At 40.1% G+C, this 21,704-nt stretch overlaps 1 pseudogene; it reads left to right on the forward strand.

Moving 5' to 3' along the window:
• The window catches only part of LOC137005151 (uncharacterized), a 1,346,463-nt pseudogene that overhangs the window by 861,446 nt on the left and 463,313 nt on the right, over positions 1 to 21,704 (forward strand).

Here is a 21,704-nt window from a genome sequence, read left to right on the forward strand (position 1 = left end):
AAGAAATGCTAAAAAAATCTTTATATTGTTCTTTATACATATCTTTTACTCTTTATAAATGTCATCTTCTGGATTTTTTTAGCTTTTGAGAAGCTCAAGGACTGTTTTTCTTTGGTAATTGTGATATTGTCTGGCAGTAAAGCCGTATTAAAGCACATTACCTCATTTCAATTGCCTCATACAGGACACTTAGGAATGCTGATGATTTCATGGATGCAGTGTGTTTCTAGCCATCAGAATTTGAGGGTTTATATTGGTTTCCACTACATATTTTGATCTGCAAATGTATTAACCAAAGCAACACAATTCAATATAACAATTAGAATTTCTAAGGTTTTATAGCAGAGAATGAAGTGTTTATCAGTTCTGCATGGATTTCAAGATTATGGACAGAGCACATCTCCATTCCCTGGAGTAAAGGCGAGAAGCAGAGTTAAGATAAAGGTTGAGGTGGTATTTTGGTCTTTAGGGCGTACCTGTTACGTTCCAGCAACGTACCACTAAAACGTCGCCACAACGAATATGGGAATCACAAAGTATCGTTGCTGAAACGTTATTCGGGACGTTGTTGCAACTAATATGAGTCGATCCAGTAACGTTTCTAGGGCTGCAACGATTAATCGCGATTAATCGTTTGCAAAATAAAAGTCTTTGTTTACGTAATATATATGTGTGTGTTCTGTGTATAATAATTATGTATATATAAATACACACAGGTATAAAGTTTATAAATATATGCATTTATTATAAATATATATATTTATATATATATTATATTACATATAAACATAAATATTTTATATATAAATATAACCTTTTTCTTACATATATACATGAATGTGTGTGTATTTATATATACATAATTATTATACGCAGAACACACACATATATATTACGTAAATACAGACTTTTATTTTGCAAACGATCAATCGCGATTAATCGTTGCAGCCCTAGTTTTTACAACGTGCCAGTTTGGTCGTTTAGACGTTACTGTCACGTTCCAGCGACGTACCGCTATAAGGTCGCCACGACGAATATGGGAATCACAAAATTACATCCCTAGAACGTTATTTGGAACGTCGCTGCGACTAATATGAGCCGATCCGGTTTCGTTTTTACAGCGTGCCAGTTTGGTCGTTGAGAAGTACTCCTCACGTTACAGAGACGTACCACTATAACGTCGCCACGACGAATATGGGAATCACAAAGTTACGTCCCTAGAACGTTATTTGGAACGTCGCTGCGGCTAATATGAGCCGATCCGGTTACGTTTTTACAGCGTGCCAGTTTGGTCGTTGAGACGTACTCCTCACATTACAGAGACGTATACACTGCAAAAAATGCTGTTCTTACTTAGAGGTTTGGTCTTGTTTCTAGTCAAAATATTTTAAAGTTATTAAATCAAGAAGCATTTTCTAGCATTTTCAAGAAAAATTATTTTCTTGTTTTCAGGAAAAATAAGTCAAAATTAAGTGAGTTTTTCTTTGAAACAAGCAAAATAATCTGCCAATGGGGTAAGCAAAATAATCTTATTTCAAACCAAAAATAAGATATATAAACTTGTTTTCAGTTTGGATTAAGATTATTTTGCTTACCCCATTGGCAGATTATTTAGTTTGTTTTAAGGAAAAACTCACTTAATTTTGACTTATTTTTCCTAAAAACAAGAAAAAAATTTTGACTTGTCAAGAAAATGCTTCTTGATCTAAGAATTTTTAGATATTTGGACTGGAAACAAGACAAAAATTCTAAGTAAGAACAGCATTTTTTGCAGTGCACCACTATAACGTTGCCACGACGAATATGGGAATCACAAAGTTACATCCCTAGAACGTTATTTGGTATGTCGCTACAACAAATATGGTCCAGTCCAGTTATGTCGTCACAACGAAACTGTGTTAGCTGGGATATTTGTTGTATTAAGGAGACCTTAGGCTGTTAGAATTGCATGTTGGTCAAGCACTTTTTGTAAATTAACTGTAAGCAGACAATGCACAAGCAAACCACAAAATATGTCCACCTTGTCATGGACAAAACCAAAGTAGTTTAAATATATTTTCATTGCATAGTGATTATAAAATGCATATTTTCAGTAAGATACTTGGTCCCTTTCTCAACAATAAATTTTAGTTACTCAGAAAAGTCTTTTGATAATAATGAAACTGCTGAAAAATATTTGTTCCCTTTCGTGGGAACTATCGACGCTGCGTGACAACGCATTGGGAACCTTCTGCGTGATGTCGTCACTGAAGCACTCATGTATCTAACCAATCGCGTAGCGAGACGTCAGAGACGGTTGACATCACGGACCAGGAAACTATAAAGCACACCCGGATGCAGAGCACGGTAGCTTCTGTGTCTTCAGCAAGCGCTCTATGTTATCGTGTGTCTTATTTGGTGTTGTTTGTCTTATTTCATATAAACAAGTCACAATATCTTTGTCTGAGGACAAGAGTATCTCACACCAATCCATATATATATATATATATATATATATATATATATATATATATATATATATATATAAAAAAAAGACACGCATTATGGCGAGAAACAGCAGTTGAATGGGAGTTGAGTAAGCCTGGGCAGCTCTCGAGGGAGCCGTCTGTGTGCACTATAAAAAAAAAAAAAAAAGAAACTCGCTCTCAGAATACTGTGTTCCAGTGTTCCCCGCGGATCGCGGAAAAGAAGCCATTCGTGGGGTTCACAAATGGATCTGACAGAGGGGTTAGAGACGGGCGTTGCCCTTTCTCTGCCCTTACCTGCCAGGTTCAGTGCCATCTCCCAGGTGGAAGCACGCTCTGCGGTTTGTTCCCCGGGTTGAGGCACCGGTATTTCACATGCCAGCTCTGAGGAGGTGGATATTGTGATATCGATCTGAGGACTCGCCACCTCACACACATCGTGTTAGGGAGTGGAGCATGCACGTCAGTTCAAAAACAAAGCAGCTGACGGTTCATTCATAAAAATGTCCCGGAGTGTAAAAGAAATGAACTAGCGGGAGTTTTTATCTCCACTTCTGTTGGCTTTATTCTCGAGGGAATAAAAGTCTAACACGAGGCTTAGATCTCGCGTTTGCCGAGGCAGCGCGTGGATTAAGCCTGCAATAAGGAATCTATAGCTCGAATCTCGCGTTTGCCGAGGCAGCGCGTAGATTAAGTGTGCAATAAAAAATATACGGCTCGCTCGGATCTTGCGTTTGCCAAGGCTGCGCATAGATTGCGTGCACGTAGTATATATTGTATATAATGTTTATACATAATATATATATCTGGAGGGAACTGAGTAGACGGGAGTTTCCCTTTCTCTCTTTCCCTATAATACCTTGCAAACTATTACGAGCTATAATTCTCTTTGTATTCTAATATATTCAGCCTGTCATTTTTGACTGTTTTGGGCTGCATTTAATTTAAGGATTAAATGAAACATTGAATACATTAAATTCTGAGGAATTTAAAGGAAAAGGGTGTCACCACCCTTGCTCCCCCGCAGAAAGCTTGGGGACCGGGACAGGTGACACAGCTGAAGTCCTTGTGAAGTAGGACAGATCTGCGGACTGTTATTACCACCAAGAAGGCTTCAAAGAGGTCCTGACATCTGTGGGCCAGGATCCATGAGGGCAGCCCCCTCCGGAGGGGGTCCTGTGTTAGAATATCTGACACCCGTCCCCCTTTGGCGCCCTCAGGGGGCCGTTATGCTAACCCTGCCACCCAGTGTGCGTCAGGGCACAACGGTCTCCACCGACTCTCCGAGGAGAGCCGGTTATGACTTGATTCGTCTGTTTTCTGCCGGTGCGCCGCTCCAGAACGTTGAATCGAGTGCTCAAAAACACCAGAGGTCAGTCTCGAGAGACTGGTTCCCTTAGTAGATTTTATGGTAGAATGGAAACTTCTACCGAATATATCAAAATAGATGCTGCTCATCAGAGGGTTACAGGGTCTCGCCCGCCCAGATTCAATGGGGTCTTTCCCATAGTGGTGACCCCCAAGCAGTCTCTGGTTATGGAACAAGAGGTTATGACACTCTTGCGAAATGGAGCTATAGAAAGGGTTCCTCCTCCCAGCAAGCTGTCAGGCTTCTACAGCCACTACTTCATTGTTCCAAAGAAGGATGTGTCCTATCATAGATTTACATGTGTTAAATCACTCAATACGAAAGCTCAAATTCAAGATGCTTACACTTAAACAGATTATCCCACAGATCAGGTCCAAGGACTGGTTTGTGGCGATAGACCTGAGAGAGGCATACTTTCAGGTGTCCATCCATCCTTCCCATAGGAAGTTCCTCAGGTTTGCTTTCGGGGGCAAAGCTTACCAATACAGGGTTCTTCCTTTCGGCCTGTTATTATCACCCCGCACATTCACGAAGTGCGTGGATGCAGTGCTGGCTCCACTGAGACTCCAGGGCATCCGCGTACTGAATTACATAGAAAGGGATTCTAGCTCAATCAGAGCAACTAGCAGTTCAGCATCGAGATGCTGCTCTGTACCACATGAAAAGGCTCGGGCTGAGGCTCAATGCCAAAAAAAAAAAAAAAAAAGAGTGTGCTAGTTCCGGCTCAGACTACCACTTATCTAGGTGTAGTTTGGGACTCCACCATGATGTAGGCACATTTGTTTCCTGCTCGTGTGAGTTCCTCTTCGCAGCCGTGAAAGGGGTGAAGTTAGGCCAGTCACTCACTGTAAAACAGTTCCAGAAACTGTTGGGTCTTATGGCAGCTGCGTCCAACGTCATACCTTTTTGGCCTTCTGCACATATGACTCTTACAGTGGTGGCTCAGGACCAGGGGATTTTCTCCGAGGGGAAATCCCTTTCGCATGATCAAAAGTCGCGCGGCAATGCCTTCGTGCTCTGGCCATGTGGAAAGATCCCTGGTTCCTGTCCCAGGTACCCGTGCTGGGGACTTCTGGTCGTCGTGTAATGCTTACGACAGATGCCTCCCTCACGGGCTGGGGGGCGATCATGAGTGGTCGCTCAGCTCAGGGTCTATGGGAGGTCCTGGAAGGTGTCAGACAAGTTCTTGACACTTAAAACTATCTTTCTCCTGGCCGTCTCTTCTTTGAAGACAATTGGTGATTTACAAGCGCTGTCAGCAGTTTGCACCTGGTATGGTGAAAGCCTTTCTGCATACCAGGCCGGCACATAAATCGGTTGGAGATGATGGTGGTGTTTCTAGCATTAAAACACTTTCTCCCAGACCAGAGAGGCCATCACGTGTTGGTCCGCACGGACAACACGGCAGTGGTCTTATATATAAACCATCAGGGGGGTCTGCGGTCTTGCCAACTTTACTACTTGGCTCGTCGGATCCTCCTATGGTCCCTAGGGAAGCTGCTCTCTCTGAAGCCAGCTTTCATCCTGGGGTATAAAGGGAGCAGACGCCCTGTCGAGGCAGGGGCCGAGGCCCGGGGAGTGGAGACTCCACCCAGAAGTGGTGGATCTCCTATGGAAAAATTTCGGTCGAGCGGAAGTCGACCTATTTGCTTTGGGAGAGTCAACCCAGTGACCACTCTGGTACTCCCGAACACATCCAGCACCTCTGGGTCTGGATACCATGGTACAGACGTGGCCGAGGCTACAGGCTACTGTATGCATTTCCCCCGATCACCTTGCTCCCGGGAGTTCTGGAGAAAGTACGATGGGAAGGGGTCAGCCTAATACTGGTAGCCCCCTTGTGGCCAACCAGAATATGGTTCTCGGACCTAGTGTCCTTACTAGACGGCTCCCCAATGGAGCTTTCCCTTAGACAGGACCTCCTGTCGCAAGCGGGCGGCTCGATAATACATCCCCGCCCAGAACTGTGGAAGCTATGGGCCTAGCCTCTGAGGGGGCCAGGCTCATAGATGCTGGTCTTCCAACTGAGGTTGTGGAGACCATCCTTAACTCCAGAGCTCCCGCCACGAGGAAGCTTTATTCCTATAAACGGAATTTATTTTCTGCTTGGTGCAGACAGAATAATATGGACTCTGTCCACCCTCCTATCAGCTTTGTGCTAAGATTTCTCCAAGAAAAATTATCGGAGGGCCTATCGCCTTCAACCTTGAAGGTTTACTTTGCGGCTATCTCAGCCTTTCATGCTTCTCTTGAGGGTGGCTTCTCGGTGGGTCGAGACCCCCTCGTTACTCGCTTCCTTCTGTGGCACACTGAGGTTGAGGCCAGCCTGGGACCTGGCTGTGGTATTACAAGGGTTAGCTGAGGCTCCCTTCGAACCACTCTCATTGTAAAACAGTTTCAGAGACTGTTGGGTCTGATGGCAGCTGCGTCCAACGTGATTACTATTGGCCTTCTGCACATGAGACCCTTACAGTGGTGGCACAGGACCAAGGGGTTTTCCCTGAGGGGAAACCCTTTTCGCATAATCGAAGTCACGCAGCGATGCCTTCGTGCTCGGGTCATGTGGAAAAAGCCTTGATTCCTGTCCCAGGGACCCATGCTGCCGCCACGAGGAAGTTGCATGCCTACAAATGGAATTTGTTTTCTACCTGGTGTAGAAACAATAATACGGACCCTGTCCTTTTTTTTTATAGGCTGTGGGCTAAAATTCCTCCAGGAAAAATTCTCTGAGGGCCTATCTCACTCAACCTTGAAGGTTTACATTGCAGCAATTTCAGCATAACATGCTCCTCTTGAGGGGAATATCTCGGTAGGGCGAGACCCCCTTGTCACATGCTTCCTCCGTGGCACATTGAGGTTGAGGCCTCCAGTGCGCACAAGGGTTCCGGCCTGGGACTTGGCCGTGGTCTTACAGGGGTTAGCTGAGGCTCCCTTTGAACCACTAGAGGAGGTTCCTGAGAGGTTCCTCACTCTTAAATGATTCTTTTATTGGCTATCACTTCTCTGAAGCGGATAGGGGACTTACAAGCACTTTCTGTTGCTCCTTCTTTTCTTGAATTTGCTCCAGGAATGGTGAAAGCATTCCTGTATCCTAGACCGGGTAATGTCCCAAAGGTCCCTACCAATGTCCCAGGCCCCATTGTGCTTCAGGCCTTCTATCCTCCTCCATTTGTATCTGCGGATCAGGAAAAATTTAATCTGCTGTGCCCAGTAAGGGCTTTGGATGCTTATGTCCACAGAGCTGCCCTGTGGCGTAAGTCAGATCAATTGTTTGTCTGTTATGGGTCCCCTAAAAAGGCGGCCCAGCATCGAAGCAGAGAATGAGCAAGTGGGTGGTCGAGGCCATCTCACTTGCCTATGAAGCGGCCGGACAGCCTTCTCCTTTGAATGTTCGTGCCCATTCAACTAGGGGTATGGCGGCATCAAAAGCTTTGATGTCAGGAGTTTCCATGGGTGATATATGTGATGCAGCTGGATGGTCATACCAGCACACATTTATTAAGTATTATAACTTTAATATCGGCTCCACTCTGGGGTCCTCCGGGTTGTCAAGATAACTTTGTCAAGTGTTTGAGCTACGGCTCAGTTGGGATTGCGTTCCCAATGCGTTGTCACGCAGCGTCGATAGTTCCCACGAAAGGGAACGTCTCGGGTTACAGATGTAACCCTGGTTCCCTGATTAGGGAACGAGACGCTGCGTCTCTTGCCGTACCCCTGCACACTTGTGAGTGCTTGCTTCAGACTTATCCAGAAGCTAGCGTGCTCTGCATCCGGGTGTGCTTTATAGTTTCCTGGTCCGTGACGTCACCCGTCTCTGACGTCTCGCTACGCGATTGGTTAGATACATGAGTGCTTCAGTGACGACATCACGCAGAACGTTCCCAATGCGTTGTCACGCAGCGTCTCGTTCCCTACTCAGGGAACCAGGGTTACATCTGTAACCCGAGACGTTTCCCTTCAAAAAAATGCAATACTTGCAATTTCTTTTCTAAATAACGTCTAATAACAAAGATATCTGGTCAAACTTTCTAACAATATTAACTGGCCCTCTTTTCTTAATAAAGAAATCACACAAAAGGTTTTGCTAAGTTGTTAAAATAATTTGCTAATTTTCATAAAAGATGAAAATTACAGGGTGGACAAAGACTTTAATCGGTGAATAAAACGAGAATATCGGAGGAACAAGAAGAAACCCTTAAGCAATATATGATATTCTAAGTATTAACATAAAACTTCTCACTTGATTCGTTTAAAACCGTGCCTTCATTCATAACAAAACACTGATTTGTGTTGCTCAGAGATGCACAAAAGTTCTGCTGTGGCTTTGTTTGGAACTATTTTTGATGACAACAATAGAACAAAAACAGACAATATTGACAATATTGTGTTTATTAACCTCTTGTTTATTTTACTGTTGTATAAAATAATTATAAAATTTTCAAATCGAGCAGATATTCAGGAAAACAGCACTTTTTTCTTGTGTGATTGCTTAACTATTTCATATAATATAAATATAAGACAAAAACCCATTTGTGGCATTTTTTATCTTCTTATCTTGAATTTAGGCACTAACTACATTCTAACAGGCTTCATCACACAGCGAGTCATTGTCACACATCATCTTCCATCACTATGCACCTGCATTCAGTGTAAGATGGTGTACATGTCAGAGCCAGGACAGGGTGCACTAAATACGTTTATGTGGACGTATTATTTTTTCCATAATTAATCAGGCCAAATTAACATGTTAAATCGACAGCCCTTTTGAAAACATTATCAGAATGTGGCCAAAAATATGCACATGTCCACCCTGTCATGGAGGGCTTGTTGACAGGGGGGACAATGACAGGGTGAAAATTTTTGGCAAAATTTTGCATTTAATGGACACATGGTGTACCTACATTTTAGCAAAGTGATTCATTGTTTAAGATGACAGTGTACTGTTTAATATATATATTTTGAATTTCTGATTTTTTTATATTAATTAATATTTCACTATGACAGGGTGGACATGCTAAGCTTGACAACATCCAACTACAAACACAATATGATGAAAATTAGGAAATATAAGTGTAGATTCTCAGAGTACAGAGTACTTGCAGCAGATGTTTTAACCTCCACAGAAGACCAAATTGGGGTGATGATGTCACTGACTACATCAGTTGGTTTCTTAAAGGGGCGTTTACCCCAAAATGACAGGGTGGACAGCAATTTCAGGGACACATGTAAAATGCTTAATATTATTGTGAAAATAGAATATAAATGATCAATTTCTTGTTTTATCAAAAAACTTGTTGAGGACAATAAGAACATTAAAACATTTTTGAATTTTATGTCATTTACTCAGTTTTTACACTTGCTGAAGTTAGCTGAGCAGCGTGTGGGACATGGCAAAACTGCATACATGCAATCATAGAAAATGGTATAAAATGAGAAAAACACATTTCAAGAGATTTATCATTGTACTTCTATGTGTGTAAATGTTTGGCCATTTATAATAAAACATCAGAATTTTTATTATTTTGCATTATATTCATGATGACTGAGCAATTCTGATGAGGACACCAAAAGGCACTTTATAGTAATAATGACCCGTATAACAGCTCGAGAAGTTCACTCTGGGAAAGCTCGCGGCTTTGCTGTACGGTGCCATAATGCCAGCACTGTAGAACGAAAGCTCTTCAAAGGCTTGAGAAGTCACTCTCAGACTAATAGCAGGAACACACAAGTTGGCTCTGAAGCGAAAGACAGAGTGCGATTGCATATGCTTCCTATTTATATACACCTGACGGAGGCGGTGCGCGTTATGCAAATATCGCACGCTAATTCCATTGGCTCGTTTTAGTTCACTCGAAGCTGATAGGGCTCTCTAGCGATATCCCAATTCGTCGGTCACTACTGACGTACGTCGAACGTGACCGACTGAAAGGGAACTAAAAGCAACTTCAGTTGCTGCTGTGCTCTGCAGCGCAAGATGCCTTTGGTTGAAACAAAATAGTGTCAAACTGTAATTGTATTGACTAAGTTTAAGATTTTACATTTAAAGATGGCATAGGCCTATATTTAATAAGATATAGCTATTTTAAAAGGTAGCCTTATTTGACTAATTAATTTATGACAGTATTAGATGGCAATAAATATAAAAATATATATTGATCTCTGGCTTTATTGTTCAAAGTGTTATTTCAGTCTACCCTTAAACACGTAAATGAACGGCAAGAACACATTAAAAGTTTCTGTTTCTGTTCTGTTTTCGGTTAAAAAGGTGTCATTTAAGCGTCCCTTAAGTTAATAATTAATGATTTTTACAACAAAAGTGATTCAATCAAAATCTTTAGCTCGTAAACTTTATCTTAGAGCTGCTGTAAAGGCAAAACAGTCTATTAATTTTCCTATTATCACTGTGAAGCTGCTTTGAAACTGTATTGTAAAAAGCACTAGCCTATATAAAAATGAGGATGACTTGACTTGACCCTTGAATCAATTCTGCTCTGCACTTCAGTACAATAGCTTATGCATTCTTTTCGTTTGTCAATTTTCTTAGTAAGGGTGGCCGACTGCCAACCACTGTACATCTTTTACCTTAATCTCTCATGGCCTTTTGCCAATTGATGATCAATCCTTTTCCCATTGGCCAAATGAAACATTGTATCAAAACAGTCAATACTCCCCAGAGGCAAGAAGCCTTCATGTGACACCCTTTAATGATGGTCTTGTTCATTTCACAGCCACCTGTTGTCTGGTGGAAAATTACTAACGAAATATGCATAGTGGCCAAATAAACCTGTCTGACCCTTACAGTTACAAAGGTCAAGAGGCCTCAAAACACTTCTAGCTTTTATAGTAAACAAACTACTTCAACAATTGTTTTCTATCGGATGAATAAAATACTTCATCAGTGACATAAAAACATATTTGTAACGAGTCGTCACACGAAGTGGGATCCATAAGCAGGCTTTATTGATATCACGCACAAGTCCAATAAACAGTCCAAGGGCAGGCAGCAGAGAATCGTAGACATGGAACAAACTGGGTCAGTAACAGGCAGACAATCAGAATAATAAACACTCAGAAATGCAAACCGTAGTAATACAAGACCTCACAATGATGGTGAGATTGAGAGTGGTTTAAATAGTCCAGATAATGCACGGCCGCTGGGTGTGGTCATTAGCGCCAAAGTACGGGGCTTGTGGGAAATGTAGTGCGTGTTTGAATGTGTGAGTGTCAGTATTCAGGCGATTGCGCCCTCTGATGGCCAGAGGAGGGAATCACAGAGTTCGTCTCTGTGACAATATTTGTAAATATGTTTTTTTTTATTAGCAAAACTCATTTTATTTATTTGTGAATTTAATTAATTTTTGTGATACTACAAATATATATTTGTGGATCTCATTCTATTAATTTGTGCATACAATTATTTTTTGTGAATATCTTTACATTTATTTGTGGATCATAATCTATTTATTTGGAATTTTGCTACAATTCTACTCCCATAGTACAGTGGATGAAGTTTGTTTTTCTGGGGCAGCAATGGAGTTGCACACGTATGTTTGTTTGTTCCCGGGATTTCGGTGATGAATACTTTGTAAACAAGTTTCAGTACGGCGCTGGATTTGCAGATCGGTGGTGTTGACTAAAGCTGCATCAGATGTCTGTGTTTTGTTGGCAATCAGAGCGCAAGTGCATATAATGTGAACAACACAAATGTTTTTGTTCCTTTTGTATTTATAATGATGTCGCAACTAGCAGACATCGCAGAAGCTGTGCACGCTCATGACTCTTTAGCTCTGCCCATGGCACTAAAGGCAGACACGCCTCCAGGATCTCTGCTTTTTTCGGAAAGACTCGGTTTAGCTTATCTATCTTTTATAAATATGACAAAACTAAAGACTTTTCGGGGATATTAAGGATACATTGTTACTCTACATGTACTCAAGATTAACATGAGAAACTGTGTGTGATACTCCCCCTTGAATTAGGGCCAAAGCCCAAGGGGCTGAAGGCCCTATTGTTTTCTTTATGATTATTATTAGGGCCAAAGCCCTGTAAGGGGCTGAACGTCCTTTTGTTTTCTTTAGGATTATTATTATTAGGGCCAAAGCCCTGTAAGGGGCTGAAGGCCCTTTTGTTTTCTTTAGGGAACTTTAGGAAATTATTTTTTTTCCGACTATTCGGGCATTTTTGGGGCCCTTACCATGCTCAAAAACTCTTGAAAATTTGCACACACATTGGAATCCGCGGCCATCAGGGCCGGGCAGAAGCTTGTACCCAGGCGTGGCAGGGGGGCTCGACAGCACCCCCTTGAATTGGGTCCGAAAACATGGTCTATATATCAAACACGCTTGCACATACAAGTATAAAACTCAGTACACATATAGACCTCATCGGGCCGAACAACTTTCGTACTCTAAGTTAAACGCCACCTCCACAGGAAGTCAGATATTACGGGTTGTTTGAAAAACGCATGCTCTGGAATTTGATATACTCCTCCTAGGCGATTAATCCGATCACCACCAAACTCGGTCAGCATGAAGTCAAGACATTGATGATGAAAAATTGCCAGCGGATTTTTGATATCTCGAACGGTTTGGCCGTGGCGAGGCAACGAATTTATGGCGAGAAAAGGGAAACAGGAAATGTGTTGTAACGTCTTCATACATTGATTGAAGTTTACGAAACTTCACCTGTGTGTTCGGTATAGGAGTCTGATGACATGAATGTGACTACTGTGAGTCAAAGTTATAGCGCCACCAGTTGGCAGTCACTTTTAAAATGCTTTGAGATCACCCTTTTTTTTTAACCTGTTTTGTTTCAAACTTCATCAGTGTAATGTCAATACACAGCAGATATAGACCTGTGAAAAGAATCGTGATATCTCAAACACTGTTGCCATGGCAACGCATCAAACTTTAATTTTTGTTATGGATGCTTTTGAAACACTTAGCATGCTTCAAATTGCATGAAACTCAATTTAAACATCAGAGATGTCAACCAGCAGACACGGGCGAAGCCGTAGAAACAGGTGGGGAGGAGGGCCTCTATAGCGCCATCTTTTGACAAAAGTGGGGGGGTTAGTTTAACCTACAGTCACCAAACTTGGTACACATATTGTTCTCATTAAGCTAGACAACTTTCTAATTTACAGTCATTAGCTCCGACCAACAGGAAGTCAGATATTTTGGTTTGAATGTGGATTTTTCACACACTCACATAGACGTAGGGTCTCTCTGTCCAACCCCCCTACCCCCTCCCTCCTCCTAATTCCTCACACCAGTCTGTGTGTGTGTGTGTGTGTGTGTGAGAGAGAGAGAGAGAGAGAGAGAGAGAGAGAGAGAGAGAGAGAGAGACAGAGAGAGAGAGTTTTACACCCTTGATCAGTTCTTTAACCTTTTTATTGTAGACTCGCTGTGAGTTTAATCCCAACCCTTGTCAAACACATCTGAAGCCGCTAATCAAGCCAGTTTTTTTTGTAGGCCACTGACAACATAGTATTACATTATTAGTTTGATAATTAGGTTAATTAAAATATAAAAACACACTGCAAATAATAACTTCACACTCATTTGAAATTGAACTATGACACTTGTAACCCGGGTAATCAGGTTGATTTAAAGAAAGCTGAGGAAAAAAAAAAAAGAGAGAGAGAGAAAAGTTCCAGAAGGAAAACTGTTTTGTCCAATCACGGCTCTCATTTCAGTGACTGACTCTCCTAAGAGCCAATGTTAGCGGCACTCTCATAAGGCCCACCCACAGGCTGCGCCGGCGCTGTTGCACTGTCACGTGAGAGGCAGAGAGAGAAAGAGAGAGAGTGTCTGACGAAGCTGAGACCCTCCGTAAAAGCTTTTAATATAGAGAGAAAAGAGATTAAATGCAATAAATAGGTCATATTTCTGAACGGATGTGGCCACATGAAGCTGTCATCGGGGTGAGAAGTCGATGAGGCAAGGATTTGTGGAGTAAAAGCTAATGCAATCCAATGGCCTTGCAGATGAGCTTGTTTCTTTGAATAAATGTGAAGTTATTTCCTTGTTGAGTCACATTCTAAGTCATATTATCATATCATATGAGAAAAGAGTCACTAACTGAATAAGTAAACTGATATGAGAAGTTATTTATATATAGGTACAGCGTGCGCTGTAGTAATAGCACAAGGGCTAAAGCTAACAACCGATATAAAGTTGGTTTGACATTGGATGTTGGATATTTGATAGATATTCGTTCACGAAAATTTTCAATAGATTCTTTGTGAATAATTATAAATGTAAAAAAAGTGCCTTATTTGAAAAGTATTATAACGTAGAACTAAGCACACATCGCAGTTTATGAGTTTTAATCCTCTTCAATGTGTAGCAACATATTTTATCTCTAGCAGTGACGCGCTAGCGCTTAGGCCAGATAGGGACCGTCTACAAAGTACACGTGGAAGGAAAAAACAATCTTTTTTTCACTTAAAAGCAATTTAATGAACACACACACAACGCTCACTCACAGAATAAACAATTTCAAAGACCTTATGTAGCTCTGGCCCTTTTCAGCGCAGTGCTCGCTCGTTATATTAAATATTCTTGTAAAGTAAATATTCTTTGACAGCGATGCCATTGAAATGTACAGAGCTACCGCAAAATGGAAGTTCAAAGACAATTTTATAAAGATGGCGGTGCGCTTGTTTCTCTGGCACATAAGTATACTGTACACAAAATATGTTTGGTTATGTTATAGTGCTACCAGTACAATCTTTTCATAATTCTCACTAAGCAAAGTTATGTCCAGAAGATGTCTTTTCACAAAAGTCGTACATTGAAAAGATGTCCACTGAGGAGCCAGAATAAAAGTTTTTATGACGTCTTCTGAACGTCCAATATAGACGTTCGTTGAAACTCTGTACAAGGTTAAAAAATGATGGATCCATCCACAGACCGTAAAACACATGTTCACACCTTTACACAACTTAGCATCTGTAATTCACACATCTTTAGATTATCAAGTCAAGTCACCTTTATTGTGCTGCCCTTATCTGTAGACATACATACAAACATACATACATATATATCATACTATTTTTCATGTTTATGTGTAAAATAAAATAAAATTAAAAACATTTACAGGTGGTACAAAACTCTGTTTGGATAGATGCTGAAATGTACAACATTCACAGTAAAATCCTCAGTGAACACTGATCTGTGTTTATATGAGTACAATCTACACAATGTTAAAAGAAACACTGAAACAATGTTTTTGAAACAGTTAATGACAGAGGTGGAAAGTCCAGGGGTCAGAAAGTAAAAGTCCTGCCATATTTTATTCCACCCACTGAAGCATTAATGAGATAAATAAGTGATTAATTGAGTGATGATTGAGCATTATTGAAGACACCTGATGATAACAAGCAGAATCACCAAAGGAGAAAATCACAATTTTTAAGTTACCATCGTCGAGGTCAGGGTTTGTTTTAGTTGAGCTCTTGACCCTTGATATTTTAATATTAGACTTTGTTTGGATAGTTTTAGCTGCATTAAAACCAACCAAACAAGCAAAGTTAAAAGATGATCAGGTGTTGTTTTGTTTTCACATAATCATTATTTGATCTGAATCACTGAACTCATTTAGAGCCCAATCTCTGAGTTAGATTTACATTATTGATTACAGCAGCACTGTGATTCTACAGCACAAGATCTAGTTTTTCAAAACAATCCAAAGGTTTATCAAAATTTGTTCTAAAGCAAAAATGGCTCTCACTTAGACACAAGAATCAGTCTGTGAATCTCGACAGTGGTGACTGTGAAAAAGAATGTTGCAATGCATTCTGGGTTCCACCAATCAAAATTCATCCACGGCTCCCATCATGCATTGCTGCATGAATAAATTATGAGCTGAATTATCTTAGTAATTTTCTTTATGCTCACTATTTTTTTTTTCTGTTTTTATGTGACTTTTTAATAGCTTGTTTTCTTTTTTTTTTAGGGGCCAAGCCCCGAAGGGGCTGTAGCCCCTATTGTAATTGTACGTTTTCCCATTTATTATTATTATTCTTCCTCCCGAATGGGAGTCTATGGCAGCCCTATCAACGGAACATGAGAAAATGATGAAATTTGGCACAGTTGTAGAGATGCTCATGAATAGTGATTGGACCAAATTTGGAGTCTCTAGAACCAACTCTATAGCGCCACCACCAGTTCAAAATTTCAACATTCTAACGGTTTTAACATTTGAACTCTTTGTCATAGAAAAATTAAATTTAGTTCATCTGATTCGTCTCTTCATGCTGATGCTATTCAACTTCTTACATTAAGTCTCCACCCATTACAGTAGCGGCCATTTTGAAAAGTACAGTATTTGTTTTTTTCGCTTCTCCTCCTTCAAAATTTGTCCAATTTTGTCCAGACTCCGGGGATATTGAATTTGTCAACATCGGATGAAAAGCATGTCCGCCATTTTGAATTTTGTCATAAATTGCAATAACTTTTAAACAATTTGACATATCATCACAAAATTTGGTACATATGACCATCAGAGTGTCCTGAAGGTACATGAGAAGTTTCAGCACAGCGCCACCTAGTGTTCCACAGATATGTTTTTTGCAAAATTGCTTATAACTTTTGAAAACATTATCCAAAATTTGTCTGCTTTATGTCATTTTATTCCCTGGCTTATGCCGATTCCGACAATGTGTCATTTGTCATTTTCCTTAAATGTACCTGTCTGCCATATTGAATTAAATCAAAAACAGTTTTTTCGCTACTCCTCCTACAAATTTTGGTCAATTTTGTCCAAAATCAGCTCAGATGATCTTTGGACCGAGCCGCACAGAAATGACTGAACGGATTTTTGATATTCGCTACCATTCCCAAGATATTCATCTCTGAATGTGACCTTGCTTGTGTTTGTTGTCTTATGCTAGTTAGCTTAGCATGCTAATTGCTTAGCATGCTAACCAGTTGTCATTCTCTTTAATGTGGCTCTTCAGTTATCAAGTTAACCATGAGCTTCATTAGCATTAAGTTAGCTTAGCATGCTAATATGGTTAGCATGCTAAGTAATGCTTTTTTTGTGAATTCTTTGTTAGACTAAAAGGTTTCTTCCACAGTCTGTTGAATGTGCATCCTCAAGTAGCTCAATGTGTAAAGCCAGTTATCTGAAGAGCCCTGTATCCGAAGTTAGTGGGTTCGAATCCCAGGTGGAGCGGTTTTATAAAATAGTGTGTTTTGATTCCTTTACTGCCTCTTGGATTAGAAATAAATGCTTTTTGTTTCATGCTGTGTTCATTTTCATCTAAGCTTATGTACATTCTGAGTTCATTCTTGCCCGTAATTCTGAACCAGCTGTTTCATGTTTGTTCATTTTCTGCTGTTTTTCCTCTTCCTGCTCTGTATTGCACTACAGCATGATGAGCTGCAGAATGATCTAAACTAAAGTTATTAGGGGCCAAGCCCCGAAGGGGCTGTAGCCCCTATTGTAATTGTACGTTTTCCCTTTTATTATTATTATTCTTCCTCCCGAATGGGAGTCTATGGCAGCCCTATCAACGGAACATGAGAAAATGATGAAATTTGGCACACTTGTAGTGATGGTCATGTCTAGAAATCTGACCAATTTTGGAGTCTCTAGAACCAACTCTATAGCGCCACCACCAGTTCAAAAATTCAACATTCTAAAGTTTATAACTTTTGAACCATTTGCTCTAGAAAAATACAATTTAGTACATCTGATTCGTCTCTTCATGCTGATTCTATTAAAATTCTTACATTAAGTCTCCGCCCATTACAGTAGCGGCCATTTTGAAAAGTACAGTCTTCCGTTTTTTAGCTACTCCTCCTTCAAAATTTGTCCAATTTTGTCCAAACTTTGATCAGGTGATCTTTGGTCTGAGCCGCACAGAAATGACTGAACAGATTTTTTTTATTCATCTTTGTTCAAAAGTTATGATGTCACGAAGTTAACGAGGTTGACCCAAAATTGCTATAGAGGCTGTATCTCGGCCAAACTTTGAGCAATCAAAACTAAAATTGGTACACTTGATCAAGACCATGATCTGAGGTTCCATGCCAAATTTGGGAACAGCGCCACCTACAGGTCATGAGATCTGAAAAATGGCTATTTTGGCCAATAACTTTTGAACACTTTATTAGAAAATCAAGATCTTGGTGTCTATGGATTCCCTGTGCCATGCCGAATCCGAGGATATCGAATTCGTCAACATCGGATGAACCACGTGTCCGCCATTTTGAATTTTGTCATAAATTGCAATAACTTTTAAACAATTTGACATATCTTCACACAAATTGGTATGTATGACCTTTAGAAGGTCCTGAAGGTACCTGAGAAGTTTCAACACAGCGCCACCTACTGTTCCACAGATGTAATGATTATTGCAAAACCACTTATAACTTTTGAAAACACTTTCCAAAATGTGTATGCTTTATGTCATTTTATTCCCTGGCTTATGCCGATTCCGACGATGTGTCATTTGTCATTTTCCTTAAATGTACCTGTCCGCCATATTGAAATAAATGGAAAACAGTTTTTTCGCTACTCCTCCTACAATTTTTGTCCAATTTTGTCCAAAATCAGTTCAGGTGATCTTTGGACCGAGCCGCACAGAAATGACTGAATGGATTTTTGATATTCGCTACCATTCCCAAGATATTCATCTCTGAATGTGACCTTGCTTGTGTTTGTTGTCTTATGCTAGTTAGCTTAGCATGCTAATTGCTTAGCATGCTAACCAGTTGTCATTCTCTTTAATGTGGCTCTTCAGTTATCAAGTTAACCATGAGCTTCATTAGCATTAAGTTAGCTTAGCATGCTAATATGGTTAGCATGCTAAGTAATGCTTTTTTTGTGAATTCTTTGTTAGACTAAAAGGTTTCTTCCACAGTCTGTTGAATGTGCATCCTCAAGTAGCTCAATGTGTAAAGCCAGTTATCTGAAGAACCCTGTATCCGAAGTTAGTGGGTTCGAATCCCAGGTGGAGCGGTTTTATAAAATAGTGTGTTTTGATTCCTTTACTGCCTCTTGGATTAGAAATAAATGCTTTTTGTTTCATGCTGTGTTCATTTTCATCTAAGCTTATGTACATTCTGAGTTCATTCTTGCCCGTAATTCTGAACCAGCTGTTTCATGTTTGTTCATTTTCTGCTGTTTTTCCTCTTCCTGCTCTGTATTGCACTACAGCATGATGAGCTGCAGAATGATCTAAACTAAAGTTATTAGGGGCCAAGCCCCGAAGGGGCTGTAGCCCCTATTGTAATTGTACGTTTTCCCTTTTATTATTATTATTCTTCCTCCCGAATGGGAGTCTATGGCAGCCCTATCAACGGAACATGAGAAAATGATGAAATTTGGCACACTTGTAGTGATGGTCATGTCTAGAAATCTGACCAATTTTGGAGTCTCTAGAACCAACTCTATAGCGCCACCACCAGTTCAAAAATTCAACATTCTAAAGTTTATAACTTTTGAACCATTTGCTCTAGAAAAATACAATTTAGTACATCTGATTCGTCTCTTCATGCTGATTCTATTAAAATTCTTACATTAAGTCTCCACCCAGTACAGTAGTGGCCATTTTGAAAAGTACAGTATTCCGTTTTTTCGCTACTCCTCCTTCAAAATTTGTCCAATTTTGTCCAAACTTTGATCAGGTGATCTTTGGTCTGAGCCGCACAGAAATGACTGAACAGATTTTTTTTATTCATCTTTGTTCAAAAGTTATGATGTCACGAAGTTAACGAGGTTGACCCAAAATTGCTATAGAGGCTGTATCTCGGCCAAACTTTGAGCAATCAAAACTAAAATTGGTACACTTGATCAAGACCATGATCTGAGGTTCCATGCCAAATTTGGGAACAGCGCCACCTACAGGTCATGAGATCTGAAAAATGGCTATTTTGGCCAATAACTTTTGAACACTTTATTAGAAAATCAAGATCTTGGTGTCTATGGATTCCCTGTGCCATGCCGAATCCGAGGATATCGAATTCGTCAACATCGGATGAACCACGTGTCCGCCATTTTGAATTTTGTCATAAATTGCAATAACTTTTAAACAATTTGACATATCTTCACACAAATTGGTATGTATGACCTTTAGAAGGTCCTGAAGGTACCTGAGAAGTTTCATTACAGCGCCACCTACTGTTCCACAGATGTAATGATTATTGCAAAACCACTTATAACTTTTGAAAACACTTTCCAAAATGTGTATGCTTTATGTAATTTTATTCCCTGGTTTATGCCGATTCCGACAATGTGTCATTTGTCATTTTCCTTAAGTGTACCTGTCTGCCATATTGAATTAAATCAAAAAGTTTTTTTCGCTACTCCTCCCACAAATTTTGGTCAATTTTGTCCAAAATCAGCTCAGATGATCTTTGGACCGAGCCGCACAGAAATGACTGAACGGATTTTTGATATTCGCTACCATTCCCAAGATATTCATCTCTGAATGTGACCTTGCTTGTGTTTGTTGTCTTATACTAGTTAGCTTAGCACAGTAATTGCTTAGCATGCTAAACTATTGCTATTCTTTCTGATGTGGTCTTCAGTCAACAGGTTAACCAAAACTTAGTTGGCATTAAATAACTTTGCATACTAATATGGTTAACATGCTATGAAGCTTTTTTTTTGTGAACTCTTTCTCACACTGAAACCTCTGCTTAGCATACAGATGAACTTGCGTGGCTGATTAGCTCAATGTGTTACGCCACGGATCCCGAATGCTCTGCATCGTGGGTTCGAAACTCAGTGTGACACATGCCCAGACCGCATGAGGTACTGTGGCAGGAAAAGATGCAGAACTTGTGTCTGTTCTAGGCATTCTGCCTAAAACTGGTCTAATCTGAAGCTATCACATGCAATTCCTTTATGTCCAAATTCGTAGTTATTCTTCTTCCCCCTGTATGGTAATCAATGAACCATAAGAAGGAAAATTATCAAATTTGGCATGCTTGTAGTGATAGTAATTAAAAGTAATTTGACCAACTTTGGAGTATCTAGGACTAAGTCTATAGCGCCACCACCAGTTCAAATATTCACTTTTGTAAAGGTTATAACTTTTGAACCCTTTGTTCCAGAAAAATGAATGTCAATACAACTGATTCCTCTCTTCATACTGATCACATTCAATATCTTACATTAAGTCTCCACCCAGTACAGTAGTGGCCATTTTGAAAAGTACAGTATTCCATTTTTTCACTACTCCTCCTACAATTTTTGTCCAATTTTGTCCAAAATCAGCTCAGGTGATCTTTGGACCGAGCCGCACAGAAATGACTGAACAGATTTTTGATATTCGCTACCATTCCCAAGATATTCATCTCTGAATGTGACCTTGCTTGTGTTTGTTGTCTTATGCTAGTTAGCTTATTAGCTATTAGTTATAGCTAATTGCTTAGCATGCTAACCAGTTGTCATTCTCTTTAATGTGGCTCTTCAGCTATCAAGTTAACCATGAGCTTCATTAGCATTAAGTTAGCTTAGCATGCTAATATGGTTAGCATGCTAAGTAATGCTTTTTTGTAAATTCTTTCTTACACTAAAAGTTTTCTTCCACAGATTGTTGAATGTGCATCCTCAAGTAGCTCAATGTGTAAAGCCAGTTACCTGATGAGCTCTGCACCCCAAGATAGTGGGTTCGAATCCCAGGTGGAGCGGTTTTATGAAATAGTGTGTTTTGATTCCTTTACTGCCTCTTGGATTAGAAATAAATGCTTTTTGTTTCATGCTGTGTTCATTTTCATCTAAGCTTATGTACATTCTGAGTTCATTTTCGCCCGTAATTCTGAACCAGCTGTTTCATGTTTGTTCATTTTCTGCTGTTTTTCCTCTTCCTGCTCTGTATTGCGCTACAGCATGATGAGCTGCAGAATGAT

This window comes from Chanodichthys erythropterus, chromosome 3 (assembly GCF_024489055.1).
Source record: "Chanodichthys erythropterus isolate Z2021 chromosome 3, ASM2448905v1, whole genome shotgun sequence".
NCBI lineage: Eukaryota > Metazoa > Chordata > Actinopteri > Cypriniformes > Xenocyprididae > Chanodichthys > Chanodichthys erythropterus.